This window comes from Panthera onca, chromosome D1 (genome assembly GCF_046562875.1).
Source record: "Panthera onca isolate mPanOnc1 chromosome D1, mPanOnc1 haplotype 2, whole genome shotgun sequence".
NCBI lineage: Eukaryota > Metazoa > Chordata > Mammalia > Carnivora > Felidae > Panthera > Panthera onca.
This window is the reverse complement of record NC_138348.1, coordinates 102,316,715-102,340,025: the sequence shown is the minus strand read 5'-3', so window position 1 is coordinate 102,340,025 and position 23,311 is coordinate 102,316,715. Positions and strand designations below refer to the sequence as shown.

Genomic DNA, 23,311 nt, shown 5'->3' with positions numbered 1-23,311 from the left:
AGCACATTCTCCGTTTCCTGAGCCTGCTTCTGGCACTCATTTTGCTGCCTCATTGCATTCTGCCTCACGCTCTTCCCCAGCTCTAGCTCTTGTCTCCTCACTGGGCCTGGAGCCCCCCAGGGAATTCTGGGGACATACCTCACACAGCTTGTGCGTGTCCCCAGGGCTTACTGTAGGGCTTAGCACATACTGAGCGCTCCACAAACACCTAGAGAAGGAACCCCAGTCAGACAGGGAGAAGCGCATTGTAAGAGTGGACACCTGCAAGGCCACCGCCCTGAGCGTGTGTGCTCGGTGCACACGTCCCCGCCTGGCTGGCCGGATGTGCTCTTACATTCCAGAGTTCTCCTAGGGTTCCTCTGGTCCAGGCACCATGCTAGGTCTTAGGGATACAATGGTGAGCTGGACAGAAAGTTGAGGGGCTAATGGGAAAGACAAACAGGCAATGATAATGAACTGTGCTGTGGGAACCTGGCCAGGGGCAACTAAATTGGTCTACAGAATCAAGGAAGGTTCCCTGGAGGAAGTGACCTGTAGGGTGAGAGAGGATGGATGGCTAAGAGTCAGTCAGGTGGAGGAGCTGAGAGGGTGAAGGGGGGGGGGGGCATGAGAAACAATGTGCAAAACAACACAGAGGAAGATATGTATACACCCACGTTGGTGGCAGCATTATCCGCCAACAGGCAGAAGCAACCCACGTGATGTGACTGGATAAATAAACTATGGCATATACATACAAGGGAACAGTATTTTGCCCTAGAAAGGACGGACATCCTGGGGCCCCTGGGTGGCTCTGTTGGTTAAGCATATGACTTCTGCTCAGGTCACGATCTCACAGTTCACGGGTACAAGCCCCGTGTTGGGCTCTGTGCTGACAGCTCGGAGCTCAGAGCCTGGATCCTGCTTCAGATTCTGTGTCTCCCTCTCTCTCTGCCCCTCCCCTGCTCGCGTTGTCTCTCTCTCCCTCAAAAATAAATAAATATTTTGTTTTTAAATGCTTAATTAAAAAAAAAAAAGGATGGCCATCCTGACAAATACCTGGGTGAACCTCACCCAGGTTCACAACCTGGGTGAACCTCAAAGACATTGTACTAAGTGGCGTAGGACAGTCACAGAAGGACAGACACTGCATAATTCCACTGAGACGAGGTACGCAGAGTAGTCAAATGCATCCAGACAAAAGGGACAAGAGCGGCTGCTGGGACCTGGGGAGGAAGATGGGCAGTTTTTAACAGGCACAGAACGTCAGCTTTGCAAAATGGAAAGAGCTCTGTGGACCGATGGTGGTGATGCCTGCACAACAGTGTGAGTGTCCTCAATGCCACTGAACTACACACTTCCCAGTGGTTAAAATGGTGAATTTTACATATTTTACCACAATGAAAAGAAATGAACTAATGAAACCAAACAACACCGAGGCTAGAAAGAGGCTCTTAACCTCCGGATACAAGTACCGTTAGTCATCACTAAGCATCTTCCAAAGATGAGGAAGACCTGCTTCCTGCTCGTAAGCCTCAGAGCCAATGACGGAGAAGCGGTGCCAGCTGATTCCTCTGTCCTGGGCTCCCCAGCCATCCGTGGTGCACATCTTACATCCCGCCTTGGTAAGAGTCTGCCGCATATCCACCAAGCCTGTCTTCCTTACTTCGGATGTCTTTATGGGGTACCCCTAAAGAGCTGGGGTGTTTCACATATCAGGCATGCTGGTGGCCCCACTGAGTCACTGGCTGGCACACAGGTTTGGGTAGTCCTAGGACAGCACATGTGCATTCTTCAGCAGTGTAGTTACAAGGTTCCTTAATGTCTCCTTCCGCTGCACTCCAATGATCGCCTGTCTGCAGCCGGTTGGGGAAATGGGCCCAGACCCTTCACGGGGACCCACAGCAGAGGGAGGGCACATGCATCCACACAGGGCTCCTGCTTGCTCCCTTCTCCTGAAAGGCCCAGAGCTTCACGGGGGAGGGACAGGTGGTTTCCAAGCAGCCTCGCTCTGCACCAGAGTCTCCTGTCTCTCCAGTCCTCAGACCCTGTGGCCGAGCCCAGCTTGCCTTCCCAGGCTCTTTATTCACTTATGGAGATCTCTTTCTATAGGTTCTCTGTTCTCGTTCTTTTCTCCCATCCTCCCTCACCCCCTATTCAGTCCCTCAGATATATCTATGAAGCTCTGAATTCCAACTAAAGCAAAGGTTCAGGTTATTTCCCACAGAGCTCCCAGGCCCCAGGGAAATCACAGGATGTTGCCTGACACCTGTAACCGAGTCTCTGAACATTTTGTGACAGTTGGAGTGATTTTTTTCTGCCCAGAGCACAGAGAAGGCCTCCAGGGGAGTGTTGCTTAACCTCCAAGTTGTCATATTCTAGTCTCAGCCAAGCCACCCTTTTACACCAATCTGTACTACAATCTTATAAGCGTTTTCTCAGCACTTTCGAATTACACGGTACAGGAGAAGAGAGGCGGGAGAGATTGATTCTGTCGAGGGGCGGTTGTTCAAGAAAAAGGAGTAAGGGATGGGGTGACACCAGCACTCCCTGACACCAGCCTGCACGGCATATGTGGGAGCCCAGAGCCTTGTTGTCACTCGTGCCCTTATTTCTCACATTCACACGTTCTACAGGTCAAACCTCCTCTTGAAGGACAGCAAAGGCACACCATCAGATGGAGACATTATGGGCTAGTGGGAAAGCCTTTGACATGGATCCAGAGGCCTCCATGGACTGTTACATCTCCCAGGACCGTTAGCCTATTGGCACTCTGCTGTGACCGCCTTCAGGAAGACACATGACCCTCAACCATCATCGGGACCTTCCCTGACTTCCTTGTAGGAGCTCCGGGACAGCCAAATGGGATGGCCTATGAGAAAGTGCTTCAAAAACTGTCTAGTGCTCTACAAATATAAAATAAGAATAAAAACGATAGTAAAACAACAAAAAGAATATTTATCATAAGAAAGAACAATGATAAAAAGCCCAGCATAAATCAGTGGGACTATGAAATGGCTGATTATAATCTTCCAAATAGCACATTATGGATATTTGTCATGGCCAGAGAAGCCTTAGTTTGGCAAGAAAGGTCCCCAAATCCCCATGTAAGTATCCCTGTAAGTCATGGGTCAGGAGGGATAGAGGATGTGTCTTCACAATTAGCTGTCAGAAATCATCCTGAGCGACATGAGCATCAATCCACTGTGCCCAAAACTAAAACAAATCTTAGAACATGCATTATGACATATTCTCATGGAGTGCAAGAGTCAACAATGAGCCACTTTTTCCACTTGAACTGTCACCTTCTAGAACAGATCCCAGGTAAGAACAGAGACTAGCTCCCTGCTCCTTCACCCGCAGCCTTGAATCTCCCCCTCTATTTCCCTCCTCGATCCTCCTGTCCAATAGAGGCTACCCCCACTCACCGCAGGGCGATGCAGAAAATCAGAGGAGGCCACGGGAAGAGAGGGAGGCTCACAGCACACTCAGCTAAGTGAGAGTGCTGTTAACAGTGAGGTCGGGGAAGGTCAGGTAAGCTGTGCAGGGCCCGCGTTGCCATGGAGTTTGTTGAATTAGACAGAGAACAAGGGGATGCTGGTTGAGGAGGTGACCCTGGCTGCCAGAGTTATACACTCTCTGCCAAAAGTGTGCACACAGCCCTACTAGACAATCACCTTTCACGTGAGGGGATCTGGGCTCTGGGGCTGGGGATGCAGTGCTAGACTCTCTTATGTTCAGGGAGCAAGGGTAGGAAGATCAGCCACAGAGTCTGACTGAGGGTCCTTATGTAGCACCTGGGTGGCAACTAAGAAATCAGGACTGTCAGCAACTGTAACACTGTGTGGGAGTGACCAGAATCATGAGCTGACCAGAGCCAGTGTGGACAGCAGACTTGGGAGGTATAGACCGTGGCTGGTAAGGGACTTGCAATACCTTTGTTGACTGTCAGCTACATGGTGTGGGGCCAAGTAGGGGCAACTTTGAGTGCAAAGCCTGGGCATCAAGGCCCTTCTGCACCCTTGAAACAACTTGCTTCCATTTGTAGCCTTCTTTTTTCTCACCATCCACACTCCCGCCTCCCCATGCAAGGTTCGCCTTGCTACTGGAAGGTCCTTGCAGTTAGCACCCATTTCTCAGATCTGCTGGCACATGGGTCTATTGTTTGATGTGAAACTCACCCTTAGGAAGACCAATCAGTCCCTGCACTCTGTGCAACCTTAGGCTCTATCACCTTATTGTAACACAGTATCCCACAGACAGGATTCCTGTGTAAGTTGCTGAGAAGCGTTTATCACCTAAACATGTGCCCACGTTTCACAGAAGAGGAAGCAGAAGGAAACTGCCGCTAGAGAAAGCTTGGGTGGATGAAAGCCCGTTATGACATCTGACTCCAGGCTTGCATTGTGTTTTAGTATTGCTGATATTAAAGCGTGATAAGCAATATCCTAGTTAATTTATCATTGGCCTTCACCTTATACTTTTGCAATATTTGCAATTTTCCCCTCCCAGTCCCCGGAAGAGAATAGCAAATATTTTACTTTATTAAGCACTTTATGGATAAGATTCAGAGCTATAAGACCTAGTATTAGGTAATATCCTAGTGTTAAGGTTTTAAAAGTGGCTTTTGATCTATTTTGGTGTTTTTCAGGTTTCTTTTGTGAACTAGGCAGTTTCTCAGGCCTAGGCTTTCTTCCTTTTCTCACTATCCAATTTATCCACATACTACTTTTGAAAACAGACTGTATGTTAGGTACTCTTCTAAATGCTGAACTACAGCACTAAATAGAACCATCAAAAATTCCTGTCCTCACTGGGTTTACATTCTATTGGAAGAGGTCAACAATAAACAAGATAACTTCATAAAATACATTGTAGTAGATATTGTTATTTGGAGGGGAAAAAAAGATGGGATGGAGATACATAAATCCAGGGGTGGAAGATGAAATTTGAGATTTGGGCCTAAAAAAAAACGTTATTGGACCAAGTGACATTTGAGTAAAGACCTAACAGGAAGTGAGGGGGCTGGCCATGTGGTAGCTGGGGAAGGAACATTCTATGCAGAGAAAAGCAAGTGCAAAGGGCCTGAAGCAGGACTGTGCTTTGTGTGTCAAAGAAACAGCTAGATCAGTGTGGCCAGAACACAGTTAATAGAAGGAGCTGAGGTCACAGAGGAAATGGGAAGTCAGGTCATACTGGGCTCTCTGGTCAATGTGAGCACTTTGGGCTCTTACCCTGGGAGACACAGGAAGTATCAGAGTGCTTTTAGCAGGATCACTCAGACTGCTGTGTGGAAAATACAGCTTGAGGGACCAAAAGCAGAAACAGGGAACATGATTGGGAAGCTAATGCAGTGTTACAGGCAAGAGGTAATGGCAGCTTGGACCGAGGTAGTGACAGTGGAAGTGGTCAACAGTGGTGGAACTCTGGCTGTATTTTGAAAGTAGGAGAGGATTTTTTTTTCACAGAGGAGACATGGCGGGTGAGAGAGCAGAGAGGGTCACAGATGTCACCAAGACTGAGCTGGGACAATTGGAGGAATAGAGTCATCATAGACAGAGATGCAGGATGTGTAGGAGAGGATGGCTTAGGAAGGAGGAGCAGGAGCTCAAGTTTGGACATGTTAGTTTGCGATGCCTGTAACAGTTTCAGCAGGTCAGGTAGACAGGGGGCATGTGGGTCTGGAGCAGAAGGGAGAGAATGCATCTTGAGGGTGATATCCTCAATGCATCCAGACACAGGGGTGGATGAGCTCCAAGGCAAAGAACCCTGAGGACTGAGTCCTGATGCACTCCAACATTGAGAGTTTGAGTACATGCAAAAGAACCAACAAAAGTGATTTCAGACAAAGCAGCCAGAAAATTTAAAGGAAAACTAATGACTATGGTATCCTGGAAGCCACGTGAAGACAGTGTTTCAAAGGAGGAACTGACTGGGTCGAAGGTTGCCGTTGATAGGTCAACTAGCGTGAGGAGTGAGAAATGGCCATCACATCACAAGAGTGATCTTGATAAGAGATTTCGGTGAAGTGGTGAGAAAAACGGGGTCAAAGGAGGTTGTTTTTGCTTTTTTTCTTAATATGGGAGAAATTGTGGCATGTACAAATGCTGATAAAAATGATCCAGAAAGGAGGAGAAAAATCATACTTCATGAGAAAGAGATGATAGTTCCTGGAGAAATGTCCTTGAAGAGGAGTAAGGAGATGAGGTCTAAAACATGAACAGAACTATCAGCCTCGCTTGGCTCTCATATAGTTCATGCTCCTTACTAGACAAAGGACATGGCTTATGCATTTATATGCAAATGATTGTTTTAGGGACAGTAGGGCTTGGAAAAGCAGGTTATCAGCTCCTGGGACAGATAACTGTTAAGTAATCTTTGGTCACAGAAAAACCATGCTAGGACACAAGGACTTCTGGCTCTTTGTATCTGTCTCTTTGTACTACTTTGATGTGAGTCATGGAAGCAAAATATCTCCTTATACTTGGTATTACCCTAGTGGCTTATTTTAAACTAAAGACCCAAGGGACATGTTATGACCAAGATCACAGTGCCCAGAACAGAATAGTTAAATACTGATTAAGGGAATGAACACAGGAATGCATGCAAGCATGAATAATTGAAAGCCAATCTTGCCCTTTTACCTAATCTCAACCTACATAGGTAAGCAAATGCTCCGTATATTTTTGTCTGCCTTAGAAAAACAGAATAGCTAGACGTACCACAGGCTTTGCAGCTGGACAAGTACAAGTTTGATTACCAGGATGCATCTCAATTAGATATGTTCTTTAACCAGTATGAGTCCTATTTATAAAATGGGAATAGCAATGGTCCCTAACTTACAGAATTCTTGTGAAAATGAAACCAAAGACCATTAAGTACCTAGTAAAGTGCCTGAGAAATAGAAGATATTAAATAAATGCTGACTTCAGAACAACTCTTTTAATGACCTTGTAAAATTCACTGGCTTCTGCAACATCTTTAAATTTTCAATTCAAGCCAACCCATGGGATAAGGAGTTCCAGAAGGTTGTCACCAACTGTGCAAAGTCCTTCTTTCTTTAAACCTAAAATCATTCCTTCTATGCCTCAAGCCTCTTCTTCCCTCACTCCAATTTGGTGATTAGTTCTTACATTTTGGGTGACTCCTCTTTGGTTTTAAGTTTGGATTTTTTTTTATCTGCAGTCTTGTTTTCCTAATGGCTAAGAGATGGAGATCTGGGGACCCTCTTTACTCTGACTGAAGCTTCACCCCAGAAGATTTTTCTTGAAGACTCTCCGAGTAAAGAGGAGGGACATGTAAGACACAGGGACCTCTGACCACATCCCCTCCATGTCCAGCTTTGCTGCACCAAGAGAGAGATGTCCACCAGGTCAATGAGGAGGATTGCTTTGTGGTTTCTTTGTCCGCATCAAATCATGTGTGACTAGCAGGAGATTTGCTTGACATCTCTTTTCACATAAGGTCAGTAACACTCAGCAGAGGGGGTTTCAGGCATTAAGGATGTTCTCACAAGATCCTGAAAAGGCTTGTAGTGAGAGATGTTTCTCAGGAACCTAAGGCCACCTACAAGCACTGGTAAGTAATCTGAGAGGAAATAAGCCGCTTAGACTCAGGATTCCCCACGTTTTTAAAAACGAAGAAAGGATGGTTTATCTACAAGGAAGCTTTAATGGAACAAGAAGAATGTGAGAAAAAATGAGGGGAGACCATGCAAGAATCTAGAAATACCTGATATCAGGGCACTCCAACATCTAAGTTCAAGGGGGGAGAATTCTGCCCAGCATCTCTAAGCTGCCCATCTTCCCCTTCCCCTATCACAAACATCCATGAGTCTTCCACTCCAGGAGACTACAAAAAGGCCCCTCTCACGAGACACTGAGCACTGCTCAGGATGTATGGACCATAATTTTTGCCTGGTATGAACATTTTCTGGTCTTGGAGCCAACATTCTCTAACTCAGGTGCTTCCCAACTTTTTGATAGTAGGTGCCATTGCTCTGGCAGCATTCTGAGGAGCCCACAAGAAGCTGCTCAAAGTGGAGGGCAACTTTTCAGGCGTCCCTGACCACTGCAAGGGCTGATGGGATAAATGTCAAGGCACACTGTAATCATTTCCACAGATGACCAGTTGGGATCCCATGCTACTCCTGTCTCTACAAATTTCCCCCTCAGAGAAGATGGGTCTGGAGAATAGACAAATGCCTAAAGGAAATCCACAAAGTCAGTGGCACAAAGGATTGAGAACCAAGAGAATGAGCACAATAACAGTAACACCACCACTAATGATGTGTATGCACTACTAACAAGGGTCGGTTCTGGCTAATTGTCTTACCAGGCTTATCCCAATTTTGGTAACAATAATGTGACAAAGGTACTGTTATCCCCATTGTAGAAAAGATGAAGCTAAAGCTTGGAAAGTTTGAATAATTTGCCAGAGTAATGCAAATAACAAGTGTCCATCTGGTTAGTAGAAGCCCATGAGCCTATGTTTTTAACTAACTGACATGGAATAACTTGTAAGCAAGAAAGGAACAGCATGGAGGTGGTGGGTAGGTGAATGCCTCTTGCCTTGATGCAAAAGATGACTGTATTCCAGCCCAGCTGTAGAAATGAGGGCCTGGACAAATTCAGGATGGGGAGATTTCCACCTTACATTTATAACCTCTGCTTAGCTTATGTCTCCTCCTGCAGCTCATTCCTAAGAGTTTTGGGGGGCTATCCCAAAATGGGTGCAGACAGGTGAACACAAAGAGACTCATGTTCAAAAATACAAGATTATATTTTGTCTTGGTAAGTGAGAACACAAATACAAACATGCCTTTGATGGGGAAACAACAAAAGCCACCAGTGGTGCCCTTAGCATAGCCCTGGGCAGCTGGGCAACCATCCTACAGATCTTGACTCTCTTTAATTACCTTCCAACCATTTTTACATGCCCAAAGTAGGACTATCAGAAACTGAGGAGCCTCATCTCCTGTCTCACTGAATGTCAGACTTTGAGTGAGGACCATTTAACAAGAGGTGTCCTCTCAAACCTGAGATGGGATTCTCAGAGAACTCACTAGGACTTCTAAATGGAATTTTCCATAACAAGGACACAAAGAATACTTTCTAACCAGCAGCACCTGATGAGGATGAAAGAAGTGGTTGAAAAACTCAGGTCTTCTCCAGCTCAGCCCTGAGTTGGATACATAAATTGAGGACATAGGCTTGGCTTCAAGTGACTTGCTCAGAGTTTATCAACCTCACAGTTTATGTGGAACAGACCAAAGGGTTGGTGAATCAAACCAGTGCATCCAGGTAGGCTGCAAGCTACCTGAGAAGATGTAGAGGACAAGACCAGGTTGCATGCTTGTCCCCAAGAAAGATCCCTTTTTTGATTCCAGAAAACATCTCAGTCTGAGGAGAATTTTGTATGCAATAAAGAACAACATGACTCATTGCTTCTCATAGTCAGTGAGGTCCCTTCTGGATTTATTTCTGGTTATTGCTCCTATAAAAGATTATTTCCAGAGGCCTGAAGCATTGCTGTGTTTGGCCACCTGGGGATCCTCACCCAAGCTGTCTCATAGTTCTAGGTCATAGAATATCCACTCCTACAAAGGCCACAAACACAGAGGCAGCCAAATTGTGTGTCTATTCAGAGATCACTTCTCTCCCCACCACACAGGTGAGCACAGACCACTTTAGGCTCCAGAGACCTCTCAAGGTCATGTCCCAGGGCTGCTCCCAGGCCATCCAGCTACTTGGCTTCTTTCAAAAGAGGCTGGCTGCTAGCTCTCAAAACTCAGAGATCATACAGCTTTGCCCTTCTTCCTCCAGAGGCCAATCAAGAGGCTTACACTGAAGCAGGAGGGATTTGGGGTTACAACAGCTTTTGAGGAAGCCTTATGAGACCTGATTTAACAAAGGTGAAGAGCTTCCTCTTCTCCAGAGGCTTATGGGAATGTCCACTGTCTACCCTTTGGGAGAATTTGAGAGCATCTCACATGGAGGAAGGGTGTGGATTAAAAGTCCAGAGAAGGAGAAGAGCTCTGACTCTCACTTCAGAGGTCAATGACAAATAAATTCCAGGATGAAAGCATTATCAGTATCAATCAAAAAATCAACTTTTTTTTTTTAAATATCAGGGAAAGAGCAGCCTTCCAGGGATTCTGACTCTGAGAGCCATCACTCTGGGGCTGGACCCCTAGAGCAGGAAGCCCCAAAATGCAGTCCTCCTCCCTCCCTTCTCCTCCCCATCCTGTTTCACCTTCTCCTCTTCCCCCTCCTCCCCTTTGCTCAAAAAAGCTATTTTTCAGGAGAACTTTATAGCTGTCCTCTGGCTGAGACCAGCTGGCAGACACCCCAGCCAGGAAGCAGAGCAGGGAGGTGATCGAGTTGAGGTGATGTCATGTGAAGAAAGGCGTAGGGGCATGTGCCAGGCCAGGGAGTGGAGAGTGGGATGTGTTTAGCTAAGCCAAAGAGGGCTATGTATGTTAGGTCAGGATGGGTTTTAATGTGTCTGGAAATGAACAAGCAAAATAACAGGTCAGTGGTGAGGCCCTTTGGCCAAAGAGACCTAAAGTTGTCTGCAGGGACAGGGAAAGGGTTTCCATGAATCAGGTGAGAAATTTTACCCCACCTATGTTCAGCAAGGAAGCCAGCATTCAGAGAATGAATTTACTTTCTGCCAATAATAATTGCATAAAAGGGCTTTGGAGTAAGTCCATGTTCAAAGGGAAAGGTTTAGAATTCAGCTCACATTCCCTCTGGACAGCACACTCCCCATCCCTTTACTCCACCACCACAGACTCCCTGGGTTTCCCTGGGGAAAAGGGAAGAATCTGGTTCTGGGGATTGGATCGTAAACCTATCTCTGTTCCCTCACCCACACTCCTAATGCCTGCAAGTCACGTAAACTCCTACATTCCAAGGCATAACCACATACTCTCTCACACACAAGGGCCCCACTCATTGATCTGCCGACCACATCTACACATAGCATCTGAGTAATGGGCTTTTGTGCCATGGGCCCCTTTGGCAGTTTGATGAAACTCATGAACCCCCTCAGAAAAATGTTTTTGAATGCATAAAATGAAATACACAGAAGTACAACGGAAAACAATTACATTTAAAGTTCAATTTTCAAAGCATTCTTAACACAATCTGTGGATTGGTAATATGTGTGCTTCCTTATTCAAGCTTTAAATAAAATCTAATGATGGATCTCACAACTAAAGTAGCGACTATAAGTGATATTTTGATATACCTGCAAAAACTATAAAATGAGATGAAAATATCTGTGATTTCTATTGGTAATAAAATCAGAGACACTGTAATACTACTGTGGATTGTTGTCTATATTGGAAGAAATGCTACATTTTGGTTAGAAGTTAGTAAAAGTAAAGATTTAGTATTTTTTCCCACTCAAGTTCATAGGACCTCTGAATTCTCTTGATGGACACTTGAAGAACCATGGATCCCAGTTATCAATTATGCTGACTTAGCTAGCATATGTATTCTTGCATAGCAATATACACATTCACTCGTTATACTTACACTTATCTACCAATTCACACATACACATTTCTTTTTTTTTAATTGAGAATTCCACCATTCAAAAAATTTTTTTAATGTTTATTTATTTTTCAGAGAGAGAAATGGAGCACAAGCCAGGGAGGGGCGAGAAAGAGACAGAGACACAGAATCTGAAGCAGGCTGCAGGGTCTCAGCTGGCAACACAGAAACCGACACAGGGCTTGAACTCACGAACGGTGAGATCATGACCAGAGTTGAAGTCAGACACTTAACCAGCTGAGACACCTAGGCACCCTCCCACACACACACACACACATTTCTAAATCCTGCCTCAAAAATACCAACACTCTCATATACAGCTGTGTGATGTATAAACGCCAACACACCCAATACCTCTGTTGTAACACACTCGTTCACATACACACCATTATCATTTACCCAGAATCCCCACTCATGAACACAAACACACCAACACCCCATCCACATCCATGCCAAGAATTCCCAAACATGTTAGTGCATGTATCCGTATCATTCAAATACACTCAAGCTCTCATGTAACACTAAAGGCTCATTCATTACCCACATATTCAAATACCCTCAATTTTCCTACATACCCAGTAATAAACACACAACGAACACCCATTCATGCATATGCATGTTCACCCACCTACCACATCCATTATTGATAAGGACTCATGCACGGAGACCTTCCACATGGCCCCTGCACACACACTCACACATGCTTCATATTCTTATACCCATCTGCCCCCCAGGGTCCCATGCCAACACACGGGATGGAACCTGGCACGTCCCCCAGAGGGAAGGCTGCCACTGGCTCTGAGAGCAACTTAAGAGCCAAGGCAGAGGCCAGCACTGGCTGGGGGACATCAGGCCGATACATCAGGAAAGAGCAAGACAGAAACTTGGCCAGAAAGCCCATTGTCTCTGCAGAGCACAATCCATCAGCGTCTCTTCTTTTGTCTTTTGATTTCTGATTCACTGAACTTCAGATCCATTAAATCTCTGCCAATAGAAGGGATGAGACACCCTGGGCTGTGTGGCAGGATGGCATAGAGGACCAAGGAAGTTGTTTGTCTAGTGCCAGTGAAGAAAAGTCTGAGTCTAACAAAATTCCCACATTAATGGAAGAAAGCGGCTCATTGTGTCGCCCAGGTTGGAAGTTTGGGAAGGTATATAACACATCAGGAGTATACAACACAGGAGGAATATTTGCTTCTCTTCCAAATGACTGGACCCTGGGTTCCGAGCAGACATCAGGGGGAGGTGGGAGAAGAGTTTCTGCTAGAATCTACAGGGATGGGCTCTCTGAGTGGCCTTGGGGGAAGAGTTGCCTGCCATCACAGTGAGCCAGGGCAGTGTGGTCAGGGAGCCCCATGAGGCCTCCACTTAGAATACCAGCCCCCACCAGACAATAGAATAGGCCTCCACTTAGAATACTAACCCTCCATGGGACAGGTGGAAACTCATAAATCATGTTGGTCACTGAGATGGTGCCAGAATCAGGGCCTCTGGTGTTTAGCTGGGGGCTTTCTTCCCTCAGAGCAGGTACCCCTAAGTACTTGTCAAATTGAGTTACAGCACTTGGAGGCCTTGGGGAGTCCAGAGGGCAGAGCAATCTAGACCAGGGGCTGACTCAAGTCCTCATGGCCTGAGGTTGGAGGCTCTCAGCATCCTGGCCCATCCAGCAGGGCCCCTGCATCAGCCTCAGCAGGATGGCCTGGCCCATCAAACTACGTGCCCCTTCAGCACAGGGTAGGAGGAACTAGCTGGACTCTGAGCACTGGCTGGGTTACAGAATGGCTGTGTGACCCTAGACCATCCTAAACCTGAGTCTCATGCACCTCGAACTAAAAACTAGAGTTTGTCCCGAATGACATTTGAGGTTTCTTCTTGCTGTAAGATTGGGGGGCACTTACTAGTGAGCAAGGCAATGCAACTAGAACGTCATCTGATACATGGGAGTGATAATGCTATGCATCAGCCTTCTGGTGCAGATTCAGTGACATCCTCTGAGCGCCCTGCTCAGCACCTGACCCAGGGTACGTCTTCTAAATAGCTGATGTTATGTCTGAATGAGGCACTCAATGGTACAGGTTCAGAGTAAGACAGACACAAAATGTGTGACATACAGCCCTAGCCCTCATGTTGCCTAGAATCTGAAAATGAGCAGGGGCGCCTGGGTGCTCAGTCGGTTGGGCGTCCGACTTTGGCTGAGGTCATGATCTCACAGCTCCTGAGTTTGAGCCCTGCATCAGGCTCCAGGCTGATAGCTCGGAGCCTGGAGCCTGCTTCAGATTCTGTGTGTCCCTCTCTCTCTGCCCCTAACCCACTTGCATTCTGTCTCTGTTTCTCTCAAAAAGAAACATTTAAAAAAATTTTTTTAATAAAATAAATTAAAAAAAGAAAGAAAGAAAATGAGCACTGGTCCCTGGGCACATGCACCCCTTTCCAGGTTGTGCTACAATCCATTGACTTTTGAACATGTCTGTACAAGGCATGGAAGTGAGATATGAGACCCCAGTCTTGCCTTTGGGCTTGCTTTGCAGCCCAAGGGATGGACAAGACCAAGCTGATACCATTGAGTGGCTCAGGAAACAGGGTTAGAGTTCAAAGAGGGGGCAGGACTGGTCTTCCTGGGGCAGGAGGCCAGAGGCAGAAGCTCAGGATGGGTAAAAGTAGACACACCAGGAAGAGAGCTTTGTAGCCTCTGTGGATTGTCTTCCTGGGACAGATGGAAAGACTCAGGTCTTTCTGGGATCGGGGACGAGAGAGCCCAATCCAACGCTCTTCATTTATTCAATTGCTTGTGCACCCAGACTTTATGAAGCACCTACTTTTTGACAAGCACTGTTGTTACACACTGGGGGGTGTAAAAATTAGAATGACACAGTCCCTGCCCTCACAGAGAAGTCAGGCTCATAAACCAGTGCCTTGAGAGGGCAAGAAAGGCTCAGAGATGCCAGTAGGGACTGTTGAGGAGCCCATCTCTCAGGCTTGTCCTGGTGGAGAAGAGAGCCAGGAGGTTTGGTCAGGGAATAGCAACGATAATTAATATAACAAATGTTATTAAACACTCAATAAGTGTTTTCTGCGTGCTGTAAGTCGTCTCTATATATTATTCCAATTAATATGCAAGTCTGCCCTATACGGTAGATGCTATTATTATACACAGATGAGGACAATTTTGGAACAGCAATGGGGAGCCGGAAAGTGCAGAGATAGGGTTGGCACAGTGGGGCCGAGGTTTCAAACAGTGTCTTTGCGATCATTTCTTCCCTTTCCACTTGCCCCTTGGCTACTGAGCTGCCAGGAGCCAGCGTGCCTGCTTCTCTCCTTGCCCCTTCAGAGGGGGCCCCGGGACCCCTGCCCCTCACTAATGCCATTAGTGAGTCTGCCCAGCCCACAGCCAGGACTCACTTGGACGGCACAGAGCCTGGTGAAGGCCCATTTGCTCAACACATAATGGGGATTAGAATTCATTAATGCACTACAAATTAAAGTATTAATAACGGCTGCGGAGTTTAAATGAGAGCCAGGGAAGGGAATCGGGTGAGGGGCCGCCCCTCCCGCATCTCCCACCTAGCCGCATTGTTCCGGCATGGGCAATCCTGCGCTCTTTAATATGCTGTGACAGCCGCTGAAGTGACCCCAGACAATAAACAGGGCCTCCTAGTTAAGTATTAATCTGCCAAAAGAATGACCTTCATCCACTAAAGAAGGGATGTTTTTAAAAACCTCGCAAGTGGAGGAAGGCTCATTTGCTCGCTCATTTAGCATATTAAAAGGGTATTATTGCTACAAACAAGAAATCTAAATGAGGCCTGGGCAGGAGCTGCGGATAACACTCCTGATTAAAGGTGCAGGGTAATGATGAACACGGGAGGCTGAATCCGTTATTGTTCACCAACATGGCAGGACCTGGCTGCCGGGATGATAAGAGCATTGAGCCCTGTTGGGACCAGGCACCGTCAGAGAGGAATGGAGCACCAACAGCTGCCTAGGAGCTGCTCACCCACCCCCATCCTGGCAGGTGGAGGCAGCCTCAGGGGAAAGAGGCTCAGTGAGGGAGCCTCAGGTGATTCCCTGAGGGACCACAGCCTTCCTCTGGATCCACCAGCACCCTTCTTGTCTACCTACAGCTTTTCCAGTTGACCGAGCCAGGTGCTCCACAGACAGCACCTTTCCCCCAGGGCTCAGTCAGGGTGCTCTCATGCTTAGTCCCGGGAGAAAGGGTCGTCAGGCAGAGAAGGAGAGAGGAAGGATGGGTGTGCTGGTCTCGCCTCTACCCAGGACAACCCCACGGCCTGAGATGTCAGAGGAAGAGCTGGGCTGGGAAACTGGGTGTCTCCTCTTTGAGCCTGGGGTAGTCTGCTGGGCAAGGTGGGCCCCAGAAGCAATGTGCAGAGGGAGAAGAGAAATATCATGGAGGAAAAGAAACAAAGATACAAATGTAAAACTCAAATTCAACAAAATCTAGGGGAAAGGGGAACCTGCCATGTGACTGGTACCATATTCGGTTACAAGGGGCGGGGGCTTAGGGGGTGGGAGTGGGGGGAATGACTGACAGGTAATGAAGGTGTAAATCCAGCCCTAGGGATTTACCATCTAGGGAAGGAAGCGGGAATGACTCAAAGGAAATTGATAGGCATGAAATAAAGTTTTAAGTACAGAATATTTAGGGTATAAATAATTATTGATAGCAGGAAATCATGGGGAAATTACAGTTACTTGAATACAGGATTGAACTGAATTAATGTAATTACAGAATTAAAAGGGGAGGAGAACCATCCTGAGAGCTAATAGTGCCTACACATTTTGTCTTTGGCCTGTGTTCTCCTTGAGGACAGAGACTTTGTTTGCTCATCTCTGTGTCCCCCATCCATACTAGATGCTGCGGGAGAGACAATGCTATTTGTTCTCCATATAGCTTCCTCTTCCAGAGCCCAAATGGAGAGACATTCCCAGCCTCCCTTAAAAAGAAATTGGAAGAACATGACTAAGTTTTAGCAAATGAGAACACTAGTCGAGCTGATGTGTCACTTCTGGGCCAAGGCACGGAAGAGACAACTGACCTTATCTTCTCTCCTGCCACAGCAACCTCCTCAGCAACCACCTTAGGAGGTGGAGGGAGCATGGATCCCTGAGTACCGGATGGAAGAGGACCCTACCAGCCTACAGCAAATGCTTCAGACTTCCATTGTGTTGCACCGCTGAGCTTTAGGGGCTTACCTGCTAAGGCATAAGTTTTGTTTATCCTAATTAATGAATGTTTGTTGAACTGGTAAATGAATATTCTCTTTGGTCCTTATAGTAAATTTAAGGTAGATTAGTTACTTCCACTTGCCAGATAAGGAAGGAGATTCAGAGTTAAGAAGTAACAGAGCCAGAAGTTAAATTTATGTCTTCAAATCCCATGCTCTTTCGACTATACCTGGCCGCCTGCAAAAATACAGTCTCATGTATATTTTATGTGAAATTTAGCAAAAGTTACCTCAGTGTAATAGAGGTTAGGGACTTTCCAAATGAGAGGGTCCCCTGGTCGTCACTGCTGTCAGGACAGGGTTGTCATCTTGGATGCAGTCAAGGCCTCCTGAATCCAAGCACCTGAAAGAAGAGCCTTGGTCAAGTGTTTTCTCGCCTCAGGGTGGAGGGAGGAGGGTCCGCAGGGGGATTTCTACCCCTCCTTTCCCCAGCTTAGGGAAGAGGAATCTCCATCCCCTAAGCAGATGGTCAAAATCAGGCTCCTTGGAGAGACTGACCTGTGCTGACTTTTGCATATCACTTTCTAAATAAATTTGTCAACGACCCAACAGTTCCCAAAGCTCTGGAGCCTGGCCTGCTTGAATTTAGGAAGCATGAAAATAGCTGAAGGTAAATACTAACAGGTTGGCTCACACTATGAGTCCCTTCCACTCTGCTGCCACTGCCAGAGACAAGGCAGAGGGTGGTCTAAGGTGGGAGAAGGGGCTCCGACCCAAGCCAAGAGGAGAAGCGCTCAGTGTACAGGGGGAGAGGAAGGTGTCTTCAGGACTGGAAATTAGTTTAACCTCTAAGAGGAAAACTAATAAGAATTCACCACAATGGATAAGATCAGTTATCTGTAGAGAAATCCAGGGGACAGAACTAGATTGTCCTCTGTCTCTTTCTCTGGATTCCTTCAGATCTGGGTATTCAGGTCAGCTAACAGAATAAGCATTTATTGATCAAAGACTATGTGCCAAGCACAGTTCCAGGTGCTAGAGACATGGAGGTGAGTAACAGGGGTCAGTATTGCTTTCCTCCAGGGCTAATTAAAAGCACAGGGTGCCTTGATGCAATGCAGTATTGCTCAATGGGTTCCCCTAGTGGCCAAATCCCACCCCCTGCTGCCCCCCCTCCCCGGTACCAAAAGTCCTTTCTCTTCACTCTCCATCCTTCCCTTTGAGATCTGTGTTCCCCTGGAATCTCTGGCTCTCTGACACTCAAATCTGTACAGCCCTAGACATTAGAGGTGGACAAATCCAGACAGATGGTTGTCACCCTAACTCCCCATCTTAAAGATGAAGAAACTGAGACTCAGGGAGAAATGACCTGACCGAGGTCACTCTTTGGGCTTTTCTGGGAGAACCAACATGATGACTCATGCATGCTCATTAACGTGTAAGCCAGAAAATGTATTAAAACTATTTAGTATATTAAACAATCACTGGAATGGTAGAGGTGGGGGGTGGGGAGGAAAGGTAACTGCTCAGACTGGGCTGAGTTCTGTATATGTCACTCTGGTTCCCTCCTCGACTTGTGTCCATCTTTCTTCCAGTCCTTTTCCTTGATTCTGGGTTCCCTCTAACTCTCTCTTCTATAGCAATTTCAATTCAGAGCCCATAGGGAAATTGGAGGCTGGGAGAGTTTCCTTGACTGAGAAATTAGTCCATCTAATTACCCTCCCATACTGTATTCATCTCAATAGAAAGGGTTGCCAACGGTCAGTCAATGACAGACAAGGTGAATGGGAAGTACCTTCAAATGGTTGGGGTCTTAATTGTGTGAGCTGTCTCAAGAGACATGACATTCTGTCCTGGAGCTGTAAGGTTAGGTCATCTCTACCCTGACCCCATTGGCTCAGTCCATTTGCTATTCTGCATCCCGTATGGAAGACAACCGGGTGACAGCTTATTCACAGCCATCTCCACTGTTACCTCCTCCATGATGCCCTCCCTGACCCTCCTCCCCAGTGCCCATGCTATCAAACCTATTGCATAGACCTGTCATCCAGTGCTCAGCACATGGCACTGCCACTCTGTTCCTTTGCCTTTATCCCCCACCAGCCTGAGAGCTTCTTGAGAAAGAGCCCATGCCATCTTGGTCCTTGTGTCCCTGGTACTGGCACAGCTCCAATGCACAGCAGTTACTTAATATATGTGTTGAAATCCAAGGAAAATTAATTCAATTCCCAGTGTCTAGAGTCTTTCCCTTGTTCTGATGTTTTACCTGGCTTGCCCTGCAGGGCTAGAATATGTGCTACTAGATAGCAAGGTAGGTCTGGTATTATGCCTTGAGCTTCATAGGCAATATTGCACCTCTATGGGGTAGGGTTTTTTTTTTTAACACTTATTCATTTTTGAGAGATAGAGAGAGACAGAGAATGAGCAGGGGAGGGGCGGAGAGAGAGGGAGACACAGAAGCCAAAGCAGGCTCCAGGGTCTGAGCTGACAGCACAGAGCCCGACTCAGGGCTCAAACTCAAAAACTGTGAGATCATGACCTGGGCCAAAGTCAGACACTTAAACGACTGAGCCACCCAGGCGCCCCAGGAGTAGGTTTTATGATCTCATCTTCATTCGAAGAAACGAAGTTCAGAGGAATTAAGTAACCAGGTTAAAGTTTTACAGCTGGCCAGTAGAGAAGTTGGACTAGAGCACTGGTCTGACTCTTTAACTGTTGTTCCTCCAAAGATAGCACCCTGACTTGGCTGACCCAGAATGCTCTGCTTACAAGCACCCACAGTTTGAGACTGTCAATACTGTCTGTTGCTTCAATGAAAATATTCATACTCTAATTTTCTAGGATGTTGTCAAGTCACAACCTAGACTGGACTTAACAACTTCATTTCCCAGTGACATCTGCCTCTGCATATGGTCCCCATGCTGGTTTAAAAGCCCCATTCTCAGGTGAGTCAGAGCATCACTGCTCAAGCTGCCTGTGTGCTCTAGAGGATTTCACATGGGCTTTCTCTTGGATTCTGGGCCTTAGTTCCTCATGAACTGTAGTGGCTTTTACGTAATAAAGGTAAGAGCTGCCTGCAATAAACACCTAGGACAAAAATCCCCTGCCATTATCCCCAGGGATCAAACAGAAGGCCTTACCCATGAGGCTCTAGAAGATCTCAGGCTTGGGTCTCTTTTCCATATATTCCCATATAATTTCCTGGCACTTTGATTTATCTACTTCCTACTGACCACCTAATTTATTTAAACTTCTACTCTTTAAAAAGTTACATAGAATTGAGTCAGGTTAAGTTTGGAGTCATCTAGAAACGATTTCTACTCACATTTTCTTCATGTAACAGGTAGCCTGACCCCTTCCCTGCAGAATCTCAAAAGTCAATGGACACATGCACGTATATCATCTGATGATAGAGACAGAGCAAAAAGGAACAGGGTTAGGGAGGGGAGGAGGAGAGAGTGGGCAGGAGAGAAAGAAGGAAGGAGATACCGGTGAAGCTACAGATTGAAGAAATCCGAAAGTTGAAGCTAGAACCGTGGTCATTATGGGGGGGGGGGGTGAAGGGAGAAAGGATCCTTGGGATCCTTGTGGCATTGGAGAAATACAGAAAACAAAGAGGAGTCTGCACCTGCTGGGGGTATAAGGTCATGAATTTAGCCTAGTGAATTTCTAATTTCCTAGGTTGAGAATTCTACTCCACTCACAAGAAAGAATAGAGACTGTGTCCTTGAGAACACCTTCAATTCAGGATTGGGGTGCCAAAGAAAGTAGGGGTCCGAGAGAGACAGGGACAATCTCAGTCCAAAGGAATGCCAAGAAGTTTTAAACATAAAGAGGATATTCAAGGAAAGATCAGAAGGTCAGTAAGAATCTGGGGACCAGAAGGAGCTCTACTGCAAACATCTACATTTTGCTAACAGTCAGGATTGCTCAAGATGCCAAAAAAGAAGCAGTCTGCACAGGTGATGGATTTTTTCCCCCGGATATGGGAATCTGTGTCACAATTAACCTCTTGATGAGAGATTTCTCTCAATTAAGTTTTAGTTGACAGGTGGTAAAACCTGGACAACTGGCAAGGATTGACTGACAACCAGGGAAGATGAAGCCATTAATCCTCTCTTCCTGCCTATTTTATGTTCCCACCTCATTCTCGCGAAATACCCTTAGCCTCTGGATACTCATTTCCAGTGTCCCTTCTAGAAAACTTGCCCTGACCTCTTGCCTCCCCCCAACCTCCAAACCTTCCATTTTAGTTCAGAACCTCTCCTCTGGGCTATCATAGCACATGGTGCACATTTAAAAAGTAGCCCTTAGCGCATTGCATTAGCACTTCTCTGTCTCCTCCACCAGACTGCAAGTTCCTTAAGGGGAGGAACTCTGTTTCGCTCTCATACGTTGCCTCGGTTTCTAGGACAGTACCTGTTACATCATGGATGTCAAATAAATATTTCTGATGAGTAGATAAATGAATGGCAGAGAAACTGTGAATCTAGTCCAGTAGTTCTCCACTGTTTTGTGTTTCAGTATAGGGGTCTGGGGATGGCATAGGCATATTTTAAGAAATTAAATTACTCAAAATAACAGTGAACCAGTCACCAGAAACCTATTTTGCAGTCACAGCTATAGTACAAACGGGTCTCACCATCCACACACAAGTGTCCAAAGTCACTGTACTGCTCACTGTTTGTGTAGAAACATTTGCTATTAAGACTGCTCTCTCTGGAGGGGCAAGGGTCTCACACATTGCAATAAACACTGGGTCCTTCTTTGGTGCCAGCTTGACTTCACACTGTGCCTCGTACCTGGACGTGTTATTCACAGGAAGTCGTGCCACACTCTGCAAACCTGTGCTGCTCAATATCGCATCTGCAAGTGTCACATTAATATTGAAAGAGACATTCATAAAGCCCCCTTAGGGAAAGAACCACCCATCGCACTGATCCCGAGAGGATACACAGGCAACGATGGGAAAAGAAGCCTGTGATGGAGCAGGCAGAACTTTTTCAAAATTCAATGACAATGTCCCTTGTGGCAAAAAGGCAGCAAGACGTGCTCGAATTCACTGAATTCACAAAAGGAGAAATGCAATGGAGAACTCTTGCAAACAACTTTTCTAATTTCTCATGGAGAACAAAAGGAAATTACAGGGCCACTGTGTAAATTCCCCACTAATACCCTACTTAGAACAAAGGAGTAATTCTTTTGGGAAGAAAGTTAAGATGTCAGACAATCTATAGCTCTAAGGGGTAGGAATGCCTTTAGCTTGGGTGGCAGCTTCACGGAGGTGGGGAAGGGAGCAGCATGGGATCCAGGGAAAAAGAAGTGTGGAGCTAGATATTTAGATCAGGCTACACCTGGAAAAATAAGAATAAAAAGGTTGTTAAGGTTTCCAGCCAAGCCACTCAAAAACAGAAGAGCAAAGGACATTAAGGACAGAATCCATAGCTAGAAAGAGCCATAGGCGTTTGAATTCTGATTCTGATGGCAGGCTACAAGACAAAAGCTCACGAATGCTACATCTGAGGCACTGCCAGCATGTCTCATGGCCAGCAAGCGAAACCCGATATCTGGGAACAGGTTACAGAAGACTTTACTTCCAGCCACTTACAGAGGGGAGGGAGGCAGGTACAGTGGAGGGCACCATGGACGAGCTGTAGTAGATTCACAGGAGTAGTTGTTCAAAGGGGAGATTCTGGACACCACTGCACAGCGACTCGGGAATCCCTGAAGGTGAGGTCTGGGAATATGCTTTTGACTAGCTCCCCAGGGGATCCTTATGCACATTGAAATTTGAAATCCAATGGTTTAGTACTTAAGAGGAAACAGGTTTGGGTAGGAGAGACTGGGGGTCCAATAGAAACAAGCTTTACACCCACTGCCTGAGTGACTCTGGAAAGTTGCCTCAGTTTCTCATCTATAAAATAAATAACAACAACAACAATAATATCATCAGTGTTCAGGGCTCTTGCACAGATTAAATGAGGTATTGAATGCAAAGTGCTTAGTTAGCATAGTGCCAGAAACATGGTAGGTAATATGTGGTAGCTGCTATTATATAATAATCAATATAGTCTTTGGGGGTAAACAAAATAAATGCACATGAAATAACTGCAGACAGCTAATAGCCAGGGGTCCTGATATGTCCAGGGCCATCATGAAGGAAGGCATTTTCAAGGGAAAATGCCATTTATTTTCATAAATAAGGTATACTACATTTTTGGCTATTTCTCTACAAATTGGCCACATTGTGGCCAAATTGTCCCTCCAACTGTCTTCTAATTCCTCTAGGGAGCAACTTCGATTGGAGACTGAAGGTGCCTGCTTCAGAACCCAACTGGCTGGAATTGAATGTCGGTGCCTCCCTTCCTAGTGGTGGAGACGGTAGTAGGACCTACCTCACAGTGCTATCCTGAAGACTAAATTACACAGCAATCACATACTTTGAAATTGGGCACGTAGTAAGTACTTATTAAAAAGTAACAGTTTTTAATGGTATAGGGTTTTCAAAGCAAACCCGCCATTCATTCAGAAAATGAATTCTGACCTACTCTATGTCTAGGATTGTTCTTGGCTCTGTGAGCAATGAAA

The 23,311-nt window shown here is 46.1% G+C and overlaps 1 long non-coding RNA gene across 3 annotated transcripts; it reads left to right on the top strand.

The window, feature by feature from the left end:
- The first annotated feature begins 3,316 nt into the window (after nt 1-3,316).
- LOC132660892 (uncharacterized) lies at nt 3,317-17,148 on the top strand. Of its 3 annotated transcripts, XR_009601946.3 has the most exons (5): nt 3,317-3,513; nt 3,774-3,897; nt 7,165-7,443; nt 11,616-11,737; nt 16,617-17,148. It is a non-coding gene; the product is annotated as an uncharacterized LOC132660892 (long non-coding RNA). The 3 variants fall into 3 exon arrangements; XR_009601945.3 differs by lacking the exon at nt 3,774-3,897 and having other exon boundaries at nt 16,617-17,147; XR_009601947.2 differs by lacking the exons at nt 3,317-3,513; nt 3,774-3,897 and adding an exon at nt 5,221-5,348.
- Nucleotides 17,149-23,311: the final 6,163 nt, after the last annotated feature.